Below are 21,458 nucleotides of genomic sequence, written 5' to 3' on the forward strand. Positions count from 1 at the left end.
TTTATTTTTGATCACCACCTTCTGCATTCTACCCTCCCTTTTATCAGTGTCTTCTTCCCTCTTCTATTATTCCTGTCCTTTTTAACTTCCTTATACCATAAAATAGATTCCTGTATCCAAATGAATGCATATGTTATTCCCTCTTTGAACTAATTTTGATGAGAGTAATATTTAAGCTTTGCCCATCACCCACCCCATGTTCCCTCACCCCCATTATAATAGCTCTTTCATACCTCTTTTATGTGAGATAATTTGACCCATTCAATCCCCTCTCCTTTCTTCTTCCAGTGTAATTTTCTTTCTCACCCATTTATTTTGTTTTTTTTGGAGGGTGAAATCCCATTAAAGTCAACTTATATCCATGCTATCTGTCTATACATACAGATATATGCTATAATTATAATTAATATGTACATATACATATACATATAACTATAATTATATAAGAGTTGAATGCTCTTATAAAAATAAGTTCTTAAGAGTTACAAATATTATCTTTCCATATAGAAATATAAACAATTTTACCTGATTGTATTTCTTATATTTTCTCTTTCTTGTTTCTTTTTTACCTTTTTATGTTTCCCTTGAGTCTTGGTTTGGAGGTCAAGCTCTTGTCTTTTAATGAGGATTGCTTGAAAGTCCTCTGAGTTTTCAAATGCCCATTTTTCTCCCTGAGAGATTATATTCAGTTTTGCTAGGTGGGTGATTCTTGGTTGTAATTCTAACTCCTTTGCCTTCTGGCATATCATATTCCAAACTCTCTGGTTCTTTAATACAGAAACGGCTAAATCTTTTGTAATTCTGACTGTAGTTCCACAATATTTGAATTGTTTCTTTTTGACTGAGTGCAGTACTTTCTCCTTGATCTATGAGCTCTAGAATTTGACTATGATGCTCTAGGCATTTTCATTTTGGGACCTCTTTCAAGTGGTGATTGGAGGATTCTTTCAATTTCTATCAATTTCAATAACTTAACATTTTCTATCTGCCCTTTGGCTCTAATATATCAGGGCAGTTTTCTTTCTTGATTTCTTGAAAAAAAGGCTTTTTTTTTTATACTGACTTTAAGGTAATCTCATAATTCTTATATTATCTCTCCTGGATCTGTTTTCTAGGTTGGTTGGTTGGTTGTTTTTTGAGTAATTTTATATTTTCTTCTATTTTTTTAACTTATTAAATCATGTTTTTTACCATATCTTGTTGTCTCATAGAATCATTAGCTTCCACTTGCTCAATTCTAATTTTTAAGGAGTTATTTTCTTCAGTGTGTTTTTGTACTTCCTTTTCCATTTGGCCAATTCTATTTTTTAGGTAATTATTATCCTCAGCAAATTTTTGTATATTTTTCCCATGCTATTGACTTTTTTTTTTTGATTATCTTGCACTATTCTCATTTCTTTTCCCATTTTTTCTTCTACTTTTCTAGTTTGATTTTTAAAAGCATTTTAAAACCCTTCAAGGAATTATTTTAGGGCCTGAGACCAGATTATATTTTTCTTTAAGGTTTCACCTATATCCATATTGACACTATTACCCTCTTCTAATTTTATGCTTTAGTCCTCTCTGTCACCATAGTAATTTTCTATAGTCAAATTCTTTTTTTTGTTGTTGTGGTTTTTGTTCATTTTTTTCTGCTGTTTTTGTGACTTGGAGTTTTTCTGTGAGAGTTGGTCCTGCACTGCTCTAAGCTTTTAGTACTGGGGTTCAGAGTTTTCCTGCTGTCTTTCACTAGGCTTTAGGGCTTAGCTACTCACTTTTACTAGAGGGTTACTTACCCTTCTGACTAGTACTAGGGGTGAAGCATCCCTATGGGCCTCCTGGGTGTGGGGTTTAGCTGATGGCCTGCCCCAGGGAGTGGCCTTTCTTCTGGTTGTTATTTTAACAGAGTCTTTTTGGTAGCTGGCCAAATTATTGGTCTGCCCCAGGGGTGGGGTCTCACTGTTAGCCAACCCCAGGTTGGGGCCTAACCATTGGTCAACAATGGGCTCAAGGCCCTGCTGGAAGTCTGTTCTGTGGGTGGGGTCACTGGGATAGGGACTTGCTTCTCTGCACAGACTGCTAGCTTGCCTAAGGGGTTATTGGTTTGAAGGACTGAGAGGTCTCACTGGTGGATTGCTCCAGACTTGGAGCCTTGCTGCAGGCCCTTGGCTTTGAGGCTGGTTGTAGCTGCTGTTCTTGCACCTTGCTCCCCTCTTATCCCAGTGAGACTGACCTTTCCTGCTGGGCTGGTAAGCTTCTAGATCAGTTCTGAGGTGATTTTCTAGTTGTTTGGAAGGGAATTTGGGAGGACTTCAGAGGGTTCCTTCCTCACTCTGCCATCATGGCACTGGATGTGAACATCTCATCTCTTGTTTCATTTCTTCCAGGTACTCTTTTGATCCCCAAAGCCAGGATATTATTTTCTCTGAGCCTCTAATTGGACTTGTTATGGAGTTAATCTTTTGAACCTGGTTCTCTAAATCCAAGATATTTTTGCATGGTGTTCAATGGTTTCTTCTATTTACTTATATTCCCCACCTCAGTTTTTCCTATTGGGTTTTTTGTTGGGATCCGATTCATCTCTTTTCCATAATCTTGAATGGTGTGAATAGTCCCTATTTGGTCCTGGATATAACAGCTAACACTAGCACCTTCCTTCTACAAGAATAACTTAGTTTTGGCTCACTCTCCTGGTGGCTTGACATAGGTCAAGCCAATGAGGATTTATTAATGTTTATTAATAATTTATTGTACTTATTATATTTATTGATTATTTTTATATTTATCACTATTATTGATATTAGTATTTATTAAGATGGCATACATTCCAGGAACTGTGCTAATGTTTTAGTCTTGACTCTTTCTCTGACTCTTTCTTGTTGCACAACTGCCACACAAAGTTAATCCCTTGATGTGAGTCTCAATCATCCCATCCAGACTGTGTTAATGTTGTTGGTGAGCAAGCCTCTAAGTAGACTTCAGATGCTTTGCTTTCCAGGTCCTTCCCTTGTCCCAGCTCTGTCTCTGCCTCAGGTGGGGCTGCCTGGATGTTAAACTGCCTAAGCTTTGCCTAGGTTCTGGTATGGCCCATTTCCACTGCTCATTGCAGATGGCCTGCCTGGATGCTGATCTGTCTCCAATTTCAGCTCTCAATCTGTGCTTTGCCTTCTGCCTCCCTTGACTTTTCTCTGCCCAGAACTCATGCAGGATTCCAGTGGGTCTTTTTGAGTGGTTCTGGATTAAGAAGAGAAACTTATAACTGTTCCTTTTTGCCTTTCCCTTGCTTATCTGCACCAGTAAGCTCCTTAAGGATAGGAACTGTATTTTGCTTTTGTTCCCATTATATAGTGAAGTGCCTGGCACATAGCAGGCACTAAATAAATGCTTATTTATTGATTGATTCTTTATCACCATTCATTGTGGTACATAAGAGTTTTATGGGAGTGTTTGACTTCTATATGTACTAATTGTGTATATTTTGATAGAAAAATATGATGGTTAAATATGATTGCCACTTCCAAAATTTTTTTTTCAAAATGCCTTTAAGAATTTTCTAGGAATTGAATTTCTCATTGGTCAAAAGTTTGATAACTCTACCTTCTTCTCCCTTTTGAAAATAATCACAGCTGATGCCTGTCTCCCATGCCCTTCCATTTGTTGTAGTTTTCCAAATGTCACCAACAGCAATTTAGCAACCATATTCACATATTCTTTCACTATCATGGCATGCAATTCATATAGTTCAAGTGGCCTGAATTCAGCGATGGCAGCTAGGGACCACATTTCTATTGTCCCACTTCTGATAAATTCTGATTCCCTAACAACCATTTTTTCTGCCTTTCCCATCTGAATTACTGTTATCAAAACATGGTAAAATTTACTCAAAACTGTTATTACATGTCAACACTCCCATATACACAAAGCTTGAAATAGCAAGCTGAGATTTGAAAGGAGGCCTGGCAATATGTTCTAAACTTCATTCAACTTTGGTTCTTATTTCCTCAAGATATGGCATTTATCCTAGGAGAACATCCCTTCTTTTTAGGGGTAGAAACATGAACAGAGTGATTCACAGAGCCACCAGGAGCCCTGAGTAAAGGAATCTATTGCTAAACCAAACCCCTACTTCCTTCTTGGTTTGTTCAGATACGGTCAGATAATATCCCCCAAATCAATTTAATACCAAGATATTAGGCTTACAGAGTGGAGAAACTCAAGACATTGCTGTTTTCTCTTCCTTTTCCTCTTTTCTTCCTCATCCTTCTCCTGCTCCTTCCTTCAAACATCCATGCCACCACAAATCTATCTGGAAAGAGCATAGACCACCAGAAAAACTCTTAAGCCCCCTGTAAAGAAACTCCCATTCTCTCCATTTCAGTTAATTCTCACAGGCATCAATTAATTGAAACACCCATGGAAATTTCTTTATCATTTAAAAGCTCTTTATCTGTGAAAAAGTTAAAACTAGGAGAACTGATAGGAGATGGTAGGAAGGGGAAAGGTGGCCGGTGTGTGGGGTGGATGGGAGCAAAGAGGTGACCTTCTGCTTTACAAACAATTTCAACTCTCCCACAAGAATATAAAAAGCTGAGAGCTCCATCAAAAAGTCAACCAAACCCTTCCAATATGAACCCTCTTCTGATCCTGGCTTTTGTTGGAGCAACTGGTGAGCCCTCCTAATCATCTTAGAACCCTTACTACCTCTCGCCTGAAGAACATTCTGTCCATCCTTTCAATCTATCCTTCTATCTTCTTCAGTTATTGCTCTTCCCTACTCCCCCCACCCCCATATCTGTCTAGTTTGTCTCTTCACCTACCAACCTTTCTAGCTTCTTTTTCCAAGTCCGTCCCAACTTCATTCACCTCTGTCAGTCCCCAATATGCACAAGGATAGGATCTTCTGGTAAGCAAACCTCTGCATGCAGTGATAGAGCTGGAACTATGTGCAAATAGAAAGGAAGGAAACAGGAGCAAGTGGAAAATATCAATGGGTTGAAAAACAATAGGGTCCAAGATAAGGGAGAACCAGTGAATGAGGAGGCTAATCTGAATAAAAAAAGGAAAGGAGAAGGGAAGGGACAGGTTCACCTTCAAAGTAATGAAATGTGAGCTTATAAGGGACAGAAATATTTCATTTTTTACCTTTGGATGCTCCAGATCAAATGAGAGTTGGTAATTAATGATTATTGATTGATTGTATTGCCTGTGAAAATAAGAATATTCTTCTCTATTTTTAACTTACGGAGGTAGAATGGAGGAGATTCTGTGTAAAATAAGGTAGAGCCCAATGTAGGATGCAGCTTGGGGAGAAGCTACAAGAGGCTGATATGACATGAAGGGACAGAAGGAACAACGGAGGGCAGAAGAATGTCCAAGAGGGTAGAAGACCCTGTCATCTAGATGGGGCTTAATAGATTTCTAAAAACAATATGGATAAGTGAAGTAGTATTTATTCCATGTCATTCTCATACTCTTAATTATGATTCTGGCACTCTTCTCAGATTGCCCATTGTTTAAGTCTTGAAGAAAACAGCTGAGAGAAAGTTGGGGAGAGAGAAAAAAAAAAAGAGAAATACACAGAGACAGACAGACCGAAAGACAGAGAGGAAAACATAGACAGGGAGACAGAGCTATTGATTATGTTATCCATGGTCATAATAGTAATGATCTCCAGTCTTTGAAGGGATTTTGTATGATTTCTAGAAATCACCCTAAGTCTTAGACTTCACATGTTGCTAAATTTTCTTCTCCAAAATTCCCCCCTGCAAGTTGCTTTTTCCACAGATGATGATGATAAGATCATCAGGGGCTACACCTGTGAGGCGAACAGCCTCCCCTACCAGGTGTCACTGAATTCTGGCCAGCATATCTGTGATGGTGCTCTCATCAATGACCAGTGGGTGGTGTCAGCCGCTCATTGATACTAATTGTAAGTGATAGCACTGGTGCTGCCCCCACGGTGGGTTCCACAGCCAGTTAATGATGGTACTTTTAGGAAATCTCATGGAGGAAAATGGGTGCAACTTGGGTTTAAGAGCAAAAATTCAAAGAAGTTAGAATCATGGTCCGCATTGCAGATTGGGATAAAAAGGAGCAAAGTTAGAAGTAGATTGGAAACAGGATAATTCATAGACTAAGCTTTGTGTTACATGACTCAAAATGAGTCACACAGAGTAAGTAAAAGTGTAAAGAGTTGTGAAGAAGGTGGAGTTTTTAAATGTCTAGAAATAAGGTTTCATTGCTCTATATCACCTTATCAGTAAGGTAAAAAGTGGGCAGGTTTTTGCAACATCCACACCCATCCTTTGCATTTCTCCATAGAACAGGATTGTAGGCAGTGCTACTGGACACACACACACACACACACTCACAAAGACAGAATTCTACATCATACATTATTTATATTACATTTAATGTGATCCAAACTGTACAGAATCCTAGGTAGAGTGTCTACCCAATTCTTAGAAGAGAGTACCCTTTGTGACCACATCCAGCATCAAAGATAGTTGTCTTCATCAGCCAACTTCAGGTGAGACTGGGAAGCATAACATAAAGGTCATTGAGGGAAATTAACAGTTCATCAACCCAGAAAAGGTCATCCTCCACCCAAGATACAACAGGCAAACATTCAATAATGACATCATGCTGATCAAGCTGAAAACCCCAGCTGTCATCAACACTCGTGTGGCTACCATCTCCCTGCCCAAGTCCTGTGCATTGGCAGGAATGGAGTGTCTCATCTCTGGTTGGGGCAATACCCTGAGCTTTGGTGGTGAGTAGTTTTGCCCTGTCCCATACCTTTGCATTAGATCAATCCCCCTGACCTTAGGTCAGCTTCTCCCTTCTTCCTGTTCTCTATAGTATAGCCCTACCTTTCCTCCCCCTTCCTGATCTCAGGAAGCCCGCAATAGAAATAAATACTTCTTTTATGCTGAAAACAACTAATATAGAAACTAATATAGAAAAACTCCAAGGATTTTTTTCCAAAACTGTCATTTCTTTTGACTATCCCACTAACACTAGCCTACCTTTAGGGTACTTACACACCACTCTCCTCTTCCCATTAAATGTCACATTGTTGGAAAGAAGAAACTTTTCAAAGGAATTTGGAGAAAGAGTAGAATTAGTCAAAATGACATCCAGAAGTATCTAATGGTCAAGTTCCAAAAATACAGAGACATTCTCTGAATTTTTTTTATTTTGCCTGTCTCTTGTTTTCTAGTCTCACCTCTGATTCACTTCCCTCCTGTATATTTGGATCTATACCCAATACCTATCAGTCTAGACAGAGCTAATTCTCTCTCTTTTGAGGGTAGCTTGGTGGCACAGAGGATAGAGTACTGGGCTTGGAATCAGCAAGACTCATCTTCCCTAGTTCAAATCTAGTCACAGACACTTTCTAGCTGCGTGACCCTGGGCAAGTCACTTAACACTGTTTATTACAGTTTCCTCATTTGTAAAATGAGCTGGAGAAGGAAATGTATCTTTGCAAGTATCTTTGCCAGGAAATCCCCAAATGGGCATACAAAGAGTCAGAGATGAGTAAAACAACCAAAAAAAGTTCTTTCTTTATACCTAGTTCTACTATTTCCAATCTAATATGTAACCTGAACCCAGTCTAAGTGGCTTGAAATGATTGCACTATTTTAAAGAGTAAAATGTAAGCTGGATGGTGTGGTGGAACGTAGAATGAAGAAAACTTGGATTTGAGGCCTAGCTCTTAAATCTATTAGCTCTGAAACCTCAGACAAGGCACTGACCATCTCTTGACCTCAGTTTTGTCCTCCAGTGTAAAAGGGACACTCAACTTAAGGTCAGAATACTCTGGATCAACCACTAGTCCTGTGAGACCCTTCCTCTGTGAGCTTGGACCAGTCACCTTATCTTTCTGAGCCTCAGTTTACTGATCTGTAAAAATGAAGAGGATGAGATGGCCTTAAATGTCTCGTCTTGAGCTAAGTGACTATAGATTATATGAGCAGCTGGTTTTCCCTCTAGTATCTCAAATCAATAGATTTCCTTTCCCACCTTTTTAATTGAGAGGAGGTGTTTCATATCTCACAAGATGATTTAGCTCTTTATTCAATGCTAAACACTGAATAATGGATAGATCCTAAATATAATTAATAGTCATACTTTTTCTACATACAATTCCACACAATTCTCCATGATCTCTGCTACCTGTTAGCTCAGGTTGCCCCAAACACTACCAACAGTATACAGGGTTTTGTTGTTGTTATTATTTTAGTCATAACTGACCCTTCATGACCCCATTTGGAGTTTTCTTGGCAGAGATACTGGAGTAGTTTGCTATTTCCTTCTCCATCTCATTTTACAGATGAGGAAACTGTGGTAAACAGGGTTAAATGACTTGCCCAGGATCACACAGCTAATAAGTGTCTGAGGCCCCATTTGAACTCAGGAAGTTGAGTCTTCTGACTCCAGGCCTGACACTGTACCCATGGTGCCACCTAGGTGTCCTAATATATAGGGTACTGTCCTAGAAACCCATTCAGTAATTTTCCAGGTCCATTTTCTATATCTAGAGGCACATGTTAAATTTGTTCAAATCGTGAATGCCTTAAATACACAATAATAATAACATTCTATTTCTAGTGATAGTAAGGATAGGGCCATCTTATTGCAGTTAATAATTTGGCCTCATACTAAGACTCCCTCATCAAACATATTCAGGTGACTATTATCTACAAGGCTCTCTGCTGTGTAATATGAAAAATATATCAACATGAAAAACTGGGTTCTTCCTTGAAGGAGGTTACATTTGAGTATGGCTAAAGATAGAGCTTGGACCAATGATTTCATTGCAATAGGGAGCTTCACAGTGGGATAATCCCCTCTACCACTCCAGAACAGTTCCTTCTCTGCAACCTAACAATCATAGAGAGAATTGCTTACAAAACTAAAAATTAAGCGACCTGCCCCATGTCATATAGCCCATAGGAGTAAGAAACAAGACTTAAATGTGTATCTGCCTTGTTCCAAAGCCAGTTCTCTATCCATTAGGCATCACTGACTTTCTACAATCTAGTAGAAGGGATAAAACAATGACACAAAGGACCATCATACAGAGAAATATGAGATGTGCCATGAGAAATATCTGGAAATTATAAGAGTTCAGAGGAAGGAGAGTGCAAACTATTTTCTCTTTTCTGCACTAAAGTACCTAAGTCCCTTTCACCCAACTCTGCTCATAGGATTTAGCACTCTGTTAGGTGCTGTGCTTCCTTCTTTAGTGTGACAACTGCTCTGATCCTCCTCCAAATCCCATTCTCTTCACAGTTGACTACCCAGATCTTCTGCAGTGTTTGAATGCTCCCATTCTGTCTGATGCCCAATGTAAGTCCTCCTATCCCGGTCAGATCACAGAAAACATGGTCTGTGCTGGCTTCCTGGAGGGTGGCAAGGATTCCTGTCAGGTAAGGCCCTGACTTTCTATAAGCACAAGAAAACAGCACTTTCATTAAGCCCAACAAGGACTAGGGTTTGGAGAAAGGTCAAGTTCTCAGAAAAGAAAGAAAAGAGGAAGGATGTCTTTACCAGTACCTTCTCAAGCACCTCCAGATGAGTTGAAGGGGGGCTGAATGGGAATAATCATGAAGATCTGGAGGGACAGGAATGGTCAATGGAAGATGACATTGCAGAAGGACTAGATGACCATAAAGTCATGGGTTGGGCTGGATGACCTCTGAGATCTCTTCCACGTCTGAGTCTATGATCCCAAGCTTCATATTAAGGTGGGGTTTGTAGTCTCTTTCTTTCCCTCTCCTCACTCATTCATGTTCTCTATTCCCCCAGAGTGACTCAGGTGGCCCCATGGTGTGTAACGGACAGCTCCAGGGTATTGTCTGCTGGGGTGCTGGTTGTGCCTGGAAGAATAAGCCTGGTGTCTACACCAAAGTCTGCAAGTATCTGGACTGGATTGAGGCAACTATTGCTGCCAACAGCTAAAGGCACCTGAGCCCTGTTTCTGTCCCTTTCTTTGGTATTCTGTGTTGGGACATGATGCCAATAAAATGATTTCTATTAATTGCAATTGCCTGTACTTGAGTTTCTATTTATTTTTTTCTAAGAAAATGGGAATAAAGTTCTGTTCCTATGAAGCTGGAGTGTGTAACCTTCCTGGGACTGGAGAACTCAGGTCCCTGTGATGTGAATGGAATCACTGAGGTTAATTGCAAAAGCCAGGTTGAACACCGCAAGTTAAGAACAGCCTACACTAGAGATCTTGAAGACTAAAAAGCAGCATTAATAAATGCCAAAATGTCAGACTTTTCACTACTCAGAATGCAACTTGTACACTTGGACCTTAAAGGAGCTCCCCCAGAGTACCTTTAAACCACCTGGCAGTGGTTTTCCCTTTCTTTCCTGTCCTTGGTGCCAATGTCATCCTCACTGAATATGAAAACATGTTTCCCTATGAGGAACCTCTATAGCTTCAAAGAGCCAGGTATGCCTATAACCTTTCTGAGATCAAAGATATTCTTCATCTGGCCAAACTACATGAGTTAGAGTTTATTCCCCTGGTACAGACATTTGGACACATGGAATTTGTTCTGAAGCACGAGCAATTTTCTCACCTCTGGGAAGTGGAGCCATTCCCCAATGCTTTGAAGTCCCACAAGGAGGAATCCCTGGCATTAGTGGATACAATGATCAATCAAGTAATGGAGCTTTACAGAGGCATTTGATGGTTCCACATAGGATGTGATGAGATACATTACCGTGGTGAAAGGGAGATGACTAACAGTGACTGCAGCAGAAACAGAACAATATGGTAAAACTGTGTCTCATCTAGATGAAAACAGTTGCCAGCCATGTACTCATCCACCACCCCAATGTGAGACCCAATGTATGGGATGACATGCTTAAGAGTATTAGTGAAGAGTGTCTCACAGAATCTGGAATAGTACACCTGGTGGAGCCAATGATCTGGGACTGTAATGAAGATATGGATGTAATTGGAAAGGTTCTCCTCATGGATAAGTACAGAAAATGTGGTTTCACTAAACTGTCAGTAGTCAGGGCTTTTAAAGTTGCCACAGTGGTGAATCAATTTTTGACCATTATTGGTCATCACCTCAAAAATAACATCCAGTGGTTGAAAGTGGCAGACAATGGACCTGACAGATGCCGCAATCATTCTAACTATTGGCAAAAGTATGACCACATCTTTGCTGTCTATGAATTGCTCCCTGTGGGCATCCCATACCTAGCAGTATGTCTGCAGGCACTCAAACATGGAGGTTATACTAACAATGTTAAAAAAAATAGTGGAGAAGTACCTAGGTTTGTCAAATTTGGAAGTCAATAGTTTTATGAATGAAAGATCTGGAAACTTTCCCTGGCAGTGATGTTTTCACTCTGGCCACTCAGGTCAGCTTTCATCTAAGGTGCTGTGTGGATTAACTGCTATGAAGGAACAGGCATGTGACAGACCAGTTTAGCCTTTACCACTGCAAGAGGAAGATGATCCAGCACATCCAGCCAGATGCCATAAGTCTCCTAATCAGGTGGAATGCTATCATCCAAGAGCTGCAGGCAGCACTTGAAAAAATTTTCTACCCAGATACAGTAGAGGAGTGGCTGGAAGAAAATACCCATTCCACCATCCAGAAACTACATCAGCTTTTGCAAGATCTGGTTATAACAATAGCAGCTCAATCTTAACACTTTTGCCATGGAAGTGACCTATCTTATGTGCAGGCTTACTCACTGCTAACCTAGTGGCAATTCTTACAGATGGCCAAGACCACTCATTTACTACCTGAAAGAAGTATTGAGAAGAAGGGCCAGGGTTGGGAGGGTTCCTGTGGGTATGATTGAGATTTCTGATGCCAGGACAGAATCTGAAAAGAGACATTGAAATGTGAAGGCATGGTACTGGATCTTGTATTAAAAGCTATTAACATGAGAGGATGAATCAGAATTCATTTTTCCACAAGTGAATCCAAAAAACTAGAAGGAGCAATCATAATCTTCCACAGGGCAGCAGTAAAAAGATAGTAAACATAAAAACGGCAAAAAAGATGACCAGGGAAATTAAATTATGATTGAAGGCACTCTAAATAAACAATGTTAATATACAGCACTCAATACTTGAAAGAAAAAAATAATTGAAGTACAGGGTGAAATAGACAACAAACTATAGCAGTTGGGGACCTCAATGGATCCCTTTCTACCCTAGACAAATCTAAAAAAACATAAACAAGAAAAAAACATGACAAAAAGTAGAAACATCAGATATGATAGATGTCTGGTGATTAACGGATGGTAAGAGAAAGGAATATTTCTCCACTACACATGTCACCCTTACAGAAATAAATGCAGAAAGTTTAAACACTTCCTTTACTGGTAATTGCACAATAAAAACTATAATCAATAGATGGGAAAAATGTTAACTTTTTGGACTGATATGAGGCAATGCGGCACAGTCTGAGGGCAAACTCATGCCTCCAGAGGTCAGTTCATGTGACCCCTTCTATCTAGGCAAGACAGTTGCTCTCTCTGGGACTGGAATATTTCTCCTTGGTTGAAAAACAAAAACAAACACAATAGACCCATTTTTCCATGTCATTTGTACAGTGAATTAATTTTAAGATCAATCCTTCTTTATCTCCAGTTACTGATAGCTGGGTGTGGTGGTATTAGAACCCTGCCAGATATCATAGGCAAACTGGAATATATCCCTAAAGGAAACATATGGAAGTAAGGCTGTGGAGGGCCTATCTATCCTACTGGGTCTTCCTGAAACTATTTCCACAATGCTGTCCTTGAGCCTCTCTGGTTTGTCCCCTACATTTTCTCCCTTTTTTATCATCTATCAATTTATGTATTCAATGCTCACTTTAGTGACACTACTAGACCTTAGCCTGGGGGATAAAAATCTTAGCTATGACATGGTCCTTGGCCTGTAGAGCTTACAGTATAATACAGAGATAAGAAACAAATAGAGGCAACTAAAATGTAAAATATTATGTAAGTACAGTAGTGAGTTGCAGAATAAACTACTCTAATGTCTAAAGCTATAGGGCATTGGACAAGATGTTGACCTTTAAGCCATTTAGTTTTCTCATTTGTAAAGTGGGAATCATAAGAGTACCTACCTCACAGGCTTGTTGAAAAGTTAATGTGCAAAGTATTTTATAAATCTGAAAGTGGTATATAAGTGCTAGTTATTACTATATTGCTACCACCAGTGGGGATTAGGAAAGGCTTCATGTAAGAGGTGATATATAAATTAGGCTTTAAAGAGTAGAAGAGGAGCAGCTAGGTGATGCAGTGGATAGAGCTCCGGCCTTGGAGTCAGTAGAACCTGAGTTCAAAACCGACCTCAGACACTTGACACTTACTAGCTATGTGATCCTAGACAAGTCACTTAACCCTGATTGCCTCATCAAAAAAAAAGGAGTAGAAGGAATTCACAAATTTATTAAAATACAAGTCATTCCCCAACTGATAAATGGTTAAAGGATATGAACAGGCAGTTTTCAGAAGAAGAAATTAAAGTTATCTGTAGTCATACAAAAAATGCTCTAAATTACCATTGATTAGAGATCGGCAAATTAAAACAACTCTGAGGTACCAGCTCACCCTTATTAGATTGACTATTATGACAGAAAAGGAAACTGATAAATGTTAGAGAAGAGGTGGGAAAATCTGTACATTAATGCATTGTTGGTGGAGGTCTGAACTGATCCAACTATTCTGGAGAGCAATTTGGAACTATGTTCAAAGGGCTATAAAACTGTACACACCCTTTGATTCAGAAATACCACTATTAGGTCTGTATCCCAAAGAGATCATAAAAAATGGAAAAGGTCCCACACATACAGAAATATTCATAGCAGCTCTTTATTTGGTGGTAAAGAATTGGAAATTGATGATGGAAATTGAGATGCCCATCAATTGGGAAATGGCTGAACAAGTTGTGGTATACGAATGTAATGGAATACTATTGCTCTACAAGAAATTATGAGCAGGAAAGTTTCAGAAAAACCTGGAAAGATTCACATGAAATGATGTTGAGTGAAATGAGCAGAACCAAGAGAACATTGTACACAGTAACAGCAACATTGTGCTATGATCAGCTATGATAGACTTAGCCCTTCTCAGCCATACAATGATCCAAGACAGTTCCAAAAGACTCATGATGGAAAATGCTTATCACCTCTTGAAAAAGAGCTATGGAGTCTGAATGCAGAGCAAAAACAAATATATTATTTTCACTGGGATTTTTTGTTTGTTTGGTTTTTCTTCCTCATGGTTTTCCCCTTTTATTCTTACTCTTCTTTCACAACATGACTGATGTGGAAATATGTTTAACATGATTGTAAATGTATAACCTATATCAGATTACTTGTTATTTTGGGGAGGTGGAGGGAGAAAAATTTGGAACTCAAAATTTTGCAAAAATGAATGTTGAGGGGCGGAGCCAAGATGGCAGAGTAAAAGCAGTGACTTGCTTGAGATCTCCCCTTAACCCTTCCAAATACCTGTAAAAATGACTCTAAACAAATTCTAAAGTAGCAGAACCCACAAAAAGACAGAGTGAAACAAATTTCCAGCCCAAGACAACCTGGGTGGTTGATCAGAAAGGTATATCGCGCCAGACTGGGAGAGGAGAGCAGATCGGCATGGGAGCACAGGCCACAGGGAACCTGGAGCAGCCCTCAGAGGACTGAATCATGGGCAACTGTAATGATTTCCAGACTTCTCAACCCATGAACACCAAAGACAACTTAGAAGGTCAGTAGGAAAGGTCTGTGACTGTGGTGAGAGAGAAGCCTGTCCCAGCCCCATTCCCTGGGTACCACACCAGAGCAGTGACTGCTTCCAGAGCTTCTGGCTCATAGACTGAGGGGGAATCCAGTGGCTGATCAGAGGGGGATTGCAGGGATCTCTTTGCCAGTGCTGAGGTAAGATTCTCTTTTCCCATACTTAGATGTGGGTCACAGTTCTGGGTGGCGGTCCTGGGGTGAGGAGGAGCACTGGCATGGTGGAGATGGTAGTGGTGGTGGAGTGGAAATCCTCCTCACAGTTCTAAGGCAGAAAAACTGCTTGTGGTCACTCAGACCACAGCACAGGCCAGGAAAGGAGTAAACACCTCACCCTTGATCATACTACCTTGGAAGAAATGAAAATTTACACATCCCTAGAAGTATCTCTGAAAGCAGTTACTCAAAATCCCTGAAGCTTGGGACAGTACATTCTCCACACTGGAAGCAGATCCCTACCTTAACAAAGAGTTTATAACTGAAGTAATTGGCTGGGATCATGAGCAAGCAGCATAAAAAGAGTCAGACCATAGAATCTTACTTTGATGACAAAGAAGATGAAAACATACAACCAGAAGACAACAAAGTCAAAGCTTCTACATCCAAAGCCTCTAAGAAAAATATGAATTGGTCCCAGGCAATGGAAGAACTCAAAAAAGATTTTGAGAAGCAAATACAAGAAGTAGAGGAAAAACTGGGAAAAGAAATGAGTGATGAAAGAAAATCATGAAAAACAAGTTGACAGCTTGCTAAAGGAGTCCCCAAAAAATACTGAAGAAAATAACACCTTAAAAACATAGCCTAACCCAAATGGCAAAAGAGGTCCAAAAAACCAATGAGGAGAAGAATGCCCTAAAAAGCAAAATTGGCCAAATGGAAAAGGAAGTCCAAAAGATTACTGAAGAAAATACTTCCTTAAAAATTAGAATAGAGCAATTGGAAGCTAGTGACTTGATGAGAAATCAAGACACTGTAAAACAAATCCAAAAGAAAGAAAAATTAGAAAATAAAAACAACTGACCTAGAAAATAGATCCAGGAGAGAGAGTTTAAAAATTATTGAACTATCTGAAAGCCATGATCAAAAAGACAGCCTAGACATCATCTTTCAAGAAATGATCAAGAAAAACTGTCCTGATATTTTAGAACCACAGGACAAAATAGAAATTGAAAGAATCCACCGATCTCCTCCTGAAAGAGATCCCCAAAGGAAAACTCCTAGGAATATTGTAGCCAAATTCCAGAGTTCCCAGGTCAAGGAGAAAATATTACAAACAGCCAGAAAGAAACAATTCAAGTATTGTGGGATAAATCAGGACAACACCAGATTTAGCTGCTTCTACATTAAGGGACTGCAGGGCATGGAGCATAATATTCCAGAGGGCAAAAGAGATAAGATTACAACCAAGAATCACCTACCCAGCAAAACTGAGTATAATCCTGCAGGGGAAAAAATGGTCATTCAGTGAAATAGAGGACTTTCAAGCATTCTTGAGGAAAAGAGCAGAGTTGAATAGAAAATTTGATTTTCAAATACAAGACTCAAGTGGAACCTGAAGAGGACTACCTTTCATCAAAGGGCAAAAGGCAATCTCAGTCTGAGGTTCAGAAGTTTTTTCCAACCCTCAAGTTGCTCCAATTTTCCTATGCAAATGAAGAGGTGGCTGGGAAGAGAACAGATAACCAAGGCTACTTGACATCTGGGAAGCCGTTGCCCTTTACCTCCTTCATTTGTTCCAAATTCCTGCCCTTATTATACAATTGTGACTACCTAAAACCTTCTTTTCTTTGAACTCCACTACAATAATGACAGAGACAGCAGCAACAGCAACCACAACAAAAGAGAAAGAAACAGAGACAGAGATTCTGAGACAGAAGCACATAGAAAGAATGAGACAGAGAGCACAGAAAGAGACAGAGACAGAGCAAACATGCACAATATCTTTTCCTTTCAGTAGTGTCTAATGTATGAGCTTTGAATTTCTCAGAAGTCTAGAAAAATAAAATTAATACACTGATGTGATCTCTAATTTCCCTTCCAGCTTGAAGACCTATTCTTAGTTCTCAAAGAATGACCATGTATTTGGCTGAATTTTTCCTCATCCTTTACCCTGAACCCTCTTCTGTTGATTTACCTCTCAAGTTGGAGAAGTGTCAAATATCATGTAATCTATTAAGCAGCCATTCTGGAACAAGGCAGTATTCATATGGAAGCACTATTTCTCTTGATTTTAGAAACACAGGTTCTTGGTGCTGCAGCTCCTAAATAACTAATAAGCTAGTTAGGTGAACATTTTTAACAATTAATTAGATTAGCTTAATGGATATATTGTCATGAAAGTAACTTCAAGAATTCTATAAAATTGGTTCAGCTGCCAGGAACAAATCTGAATGCACAGAATAAGGTTAATAAAGCATAGAAATTAAAAATTAGGAATAAATTAAGTGAAAATATGGCTCAGTGTAGTTGAAGATCTAAAAGATATTTCTGTCCAGTGTCATTAGATTTTATTTTGGCGGGAGGATGGTAGAGAAGGGAAGATAGACTATGCTTTTATTAGTGTAGGGAATTTTTATTGTGGACATTACTCCCAGGAATTCATATAAATCAATTAATCAGTGAAATATCTATTATACTTACAGTGTTCCAAACACTACATTAGCTGTTAGAGATATGAAGGAAGGAAGGAAGGAAGAAATGAAGGAAGGAAAGAAAAAGAAAGAAATAGCCCCTTGTTATCAACGAGTTTAGTCTTACTGAGTTGTGAGGGCACTTTGAGGTGGAATAACTTACCCATGATCAAAGACCTCCTATGTGTCAAAGGTAGGGCTTAAACCCAGATCTCCCTGATTCCAAGGTGAAATTTCTATCTACTATTCTATGATGCTTTTTAGGTACATCATTACTGTCACTTAATAACTAAAGAATTTTTTTGTAAAAAAAAAAAACTGAAAAAAATAGCAAAAGAGGTCCAAAAAGCCAATGAAGAGAAGAATGCCCTAAAAAGCAAAATTAGACAAATGGAAAAGGAAGTCCAAAAGATTACTGAAGAAAATACTTCCTTAAAAATTAGAATGGAGAAATTGGAAGCTAATGACAATTTGAGAAATCAAGGCACTGTAACACTAATCCAAAGGAATGAAAAAATAGAAGAGAATGTGAAATATCTCATTGGAAAAACAACTGACCTGGAAAATGGATCCAGGAGAGAGAACTTAAAAATTGTTGGACTATCTGAAAGCCAGGATCAAAAAAAGAGCCTAGACATCATCTTTCAAGAAGTTATCAAGGAAAACTGCCCTGATATTTTAGAAACAGACGGCAAAATAGAAATTGAAAGAATCCACCGATCACCTTCTGAAAGACATCCCCAAAGCAAAACTCCTAGGAATATTGGAGCCAAATTCCAGAATTCCCAGGTCAAGGAAAGAAACAATTCACATACTGTGGAAACACAATCAGGATAACACAAGATTTAGCAGCTTCCATGTTAAAGGTCCAGAGGGCATGGAGTATGATATTCCAGAGGGCCAAGGAGATAGAACTACAACCAAGAATCACCTACCCAGCAAAACTGAGTATAATCCTTCAGGATAAAAAAATGGTCATTCAATGAAATAGGGGACTTTCAAGCATTCCTGAGGAAAAGACCAGAGCTGAATAGAAAATTTGACTTCCAAATACAAGACTCAAATGAAACATTGAAGAGGTAAACAGGAAATAGAAATTATAAGAGACTTATTAAGGTTGAACTGTTTACATTCCTTCAAGGAAAGATAATATTTGTAACTCATGAGTCCTTTGTCAGTATTAGAGTAGTTGGAGGGAAAAAATATATGTATTATATATGTAAATAGACAGATAGAGGGCACAGGGTGTGTTGAATATGAACGGATGATATGCAAAAAATAAAATTAAGGGGAGAGAAAGGATTATACGGGGAAAAGTAGAGAGAGGTACAGTGGTGTAAATTATCTCACATAAAACAAACAAGAAAAAGGTTTTACAGTGGAGGGGAAGGGGGAAAAGTGAGAGGGAATGAGTGAATCTTATCATCATCAGGTTAGGAGGGAAAAACATACACACTCAATTGGGTATGGAAATCTATCTTACCCTGCAGGAAAATAGGGGGGGAAGGGGACAAGAGAGCAAGAAGATGATAGAGGGAAAGGTAGATTAGGAGAGGGGATAATCAGAAGCAAACACTTCTAAGGAGGGACAGGGTCAAAAGAGAGAATAGAGTAAACGGGGGATGGGTTAGGATGAAGGGAAATATACTTAATTTTTCACAACATGACTACTATAGAAGTGTTTTGCATGACTATACAAGTATAACCTGCATTTAATTGCTTGCCTTCTCATTGAGGGTGGAAGGGGAGGGAGGAAGGAGGAAAATTTGAAAGTCAAAGTTTTAAAAGCAAATGTTTAAAAAATTGTTTTCATGTGCAACTGGGAAATAACATATACAGGATATGGGATATAGAAATCTATCCTGCCCTACAGGAAATTGAAGGGGAAGGGGATAAGAGAAGGGGGGAAGAGATAGAAGAGAGGGAAGATTAGGGGAAGGTGTATTCAGAATGCATGCCATCTTGGGGTGGAGGAAGGGATAAAACAAGGAGAAAATTTGGAACTCAAAATCTTGTGGAAGTGAATGTTAAAAATTAAAAATAAATAAATTAAGAAAAAATAATAATTCCTAAAAAAATAAAAACAATGAATGTTGAAATCTATTTTTACATGTAATTGGGAAAAATAAAATACTATTTAAAAAAGAAAAGAAAGAGTAGAAAGAATTCAGAAGGGAAAAGGGAGAGAAAGAACAAATGTTTCAGGGATCTCATGATCTCTCCTCCCCTTCTCCAGGTACTGTGACTCCCAGGCTATGGGATACCAAAAGGACAATTTCCACCTCTGAGAGCAGGAATTGTGGCCAGGGTATTTTTTGCTTGGTGGTGATGAGTTGGTAGAACCAGGGACTAAGAGTCCTCAGGAAATAGGTTCTGGATTTTCTAAGAAGGCAATGCAAAAATAGAGGGGTCAAGACTGTGATGGACTCCAGGGCATATACACCTGAGGTCCATGAAAAGAATAAGAGATAAAACAGAGAAAGACCACACACCTTATGAGAGTGATAAGTAAAAAAAGTTGGATCTAGTCAGAAGGGATCTGGATTCAAATTCTGCCTCTGATATTTATAAGGTGTGTGAATCTGTATATGCCATTTAAACTGTCTAAATCTCAGTTTCCTAACGAGTAAAATGAGGATGGTAATATCGTTTTGCGGAAACATTTTACAAACTTCAAAATACTACATAAATATGAGTTGTCATTGATAGTGGTAGGAATCTGACAAGAAAAGATTTATTGGGCAGTTAAGGAAAGATAAATTCATCTTGAATTGAGAGAGAATATAGGGTTCCCAGAGCCAAGATGGCAGAGTAAGCAGTAAATTGCTCTCATTCTCCCTCATTGACCTCTAAAAAACCTCAGAACTAGCACCCCAGGAAAAGTCCTGGAGAACAGCAGAGACAGTGGAAAGACAGGAAGAAACAGTTTCTTAGCCTGGGAAACTTGGAGAATCAACAAGGAAGGTCAGTTTCACTTGGGTAAAAAAGTGAACACAGTCCAGGACAGGATGTTTCCTAGCAAGCCCCACCTCAGCAAACCAGTGGGAGATCCTGAGCCCCATGGTGGTGGAGCAAGCAAACACAGATGCCAGGACCACGCCCCTCCACTTGTGCCTTAGCTTGGCCAGAGAAAGCAGCAGACTCCAGTTCTAAGAACCACCACATGCACTGGCACAGCCCCAAACAGTCAGGCATCCTCCAGCAGCCAAATCTCCCACTGCATCAGCACAGTGTCGAGTGGGCAGGCGTCCTCCAGCAGCTGAACCTCCATGTGCTTTGGCACAGCCCAGGGCAGGTAGGCATCCTCTAGTGGCTGGACCTCCACATGTTTCAGTGTAGCCCAGGGGAAATGCAGAAAAACCCCATCTGGCCTCAGCATATGCCAGACACCACCACTAGGACCACAATTCACAACCAGGTAAGCTGCCAGACTCTTAGAGCCCCCAGTTGTCAGCACCTGAGGCCCCAGCTCAAGAAGGTTGGGATAGTGCCCCCTGTGCTCAGGCAGGAGAAACTCAACTTTAAAATCCAGGAAATAGGAAAACAAAATGAGCAAAAAGAAGAAAAGAATACTTAGCATAGAGTGGACCTACACAACATTTGGCCCACCAAAGGATTTCAGGCAACATACCACCTGTGGGCCGCTTTGGCAGGATGCAAACAGGCCATGGGTCATATGTTGTGCAAGCCTGCCATAGAGAATTATTATGGTGACAGGGAAGATCAAAACACAAACTCAGAAGAGGAAAATATTGTCAATATACCTACATCAGAAACCTCAAAGGGAAATATGAATTGGTCCGAAGCCCGGAAAGTCTTCTTGGAAGAGCTCAAGGAGGATTTTAAAAGCTAAATAAGAGAGGTAGAAGAAAAATTGGGAAAAGAAATGAGAGATATGCAAGGGAGAGTCAATAGCTTGCAAAAAGAAGGACAAAAATTGACTGATGAAAACAACTCCTTAAAAAATACAATTGGCCGAATGGAAAAGGAGGTACAAAAATACACTGAAGAGACCTCCTTAAAAAGTAGAATGGGCCAAATGGAAAAGGAGGTA

General features: G+C 39.4%; 2 pseudogenes; both read left to right on the plus strand.

Annotated features, from left to right (window-relative positions):
- The first annotated feature begins 4,605 nt into the window (after positions 1 to 4,605).
- LOC114027278 lies at positions 4,606 to 9,948 on the plus strand (annotated as a pseudogene).
- Positions 9,949 to 10,260: 312 nt separating this feature from the next.
- On the plus strand, positions 10,261 to 11,667 carry LOC114027284 (annotated as a pseudogene).
- Positions 11,668 to 21,458: the final 9,791 nt, after the last annotated feature.

This window comes from Vombatus ursinus, unplaced genomic scaffold (genome assembly GCF_900497805.2).
Source record: "Vombatus ursinus unplaced genomic scaffold, bare-nosed wombat genome assembly UNPS02014858.1, whole genome shotgun sequence".
In the NCBI taxonomy this organism is placed as follows: Eukaryota; Metazoa; Chordata; class Mammalia; order Diprotodontia; family Vombatidae; genus Vombatus; species Vombatus ursinus.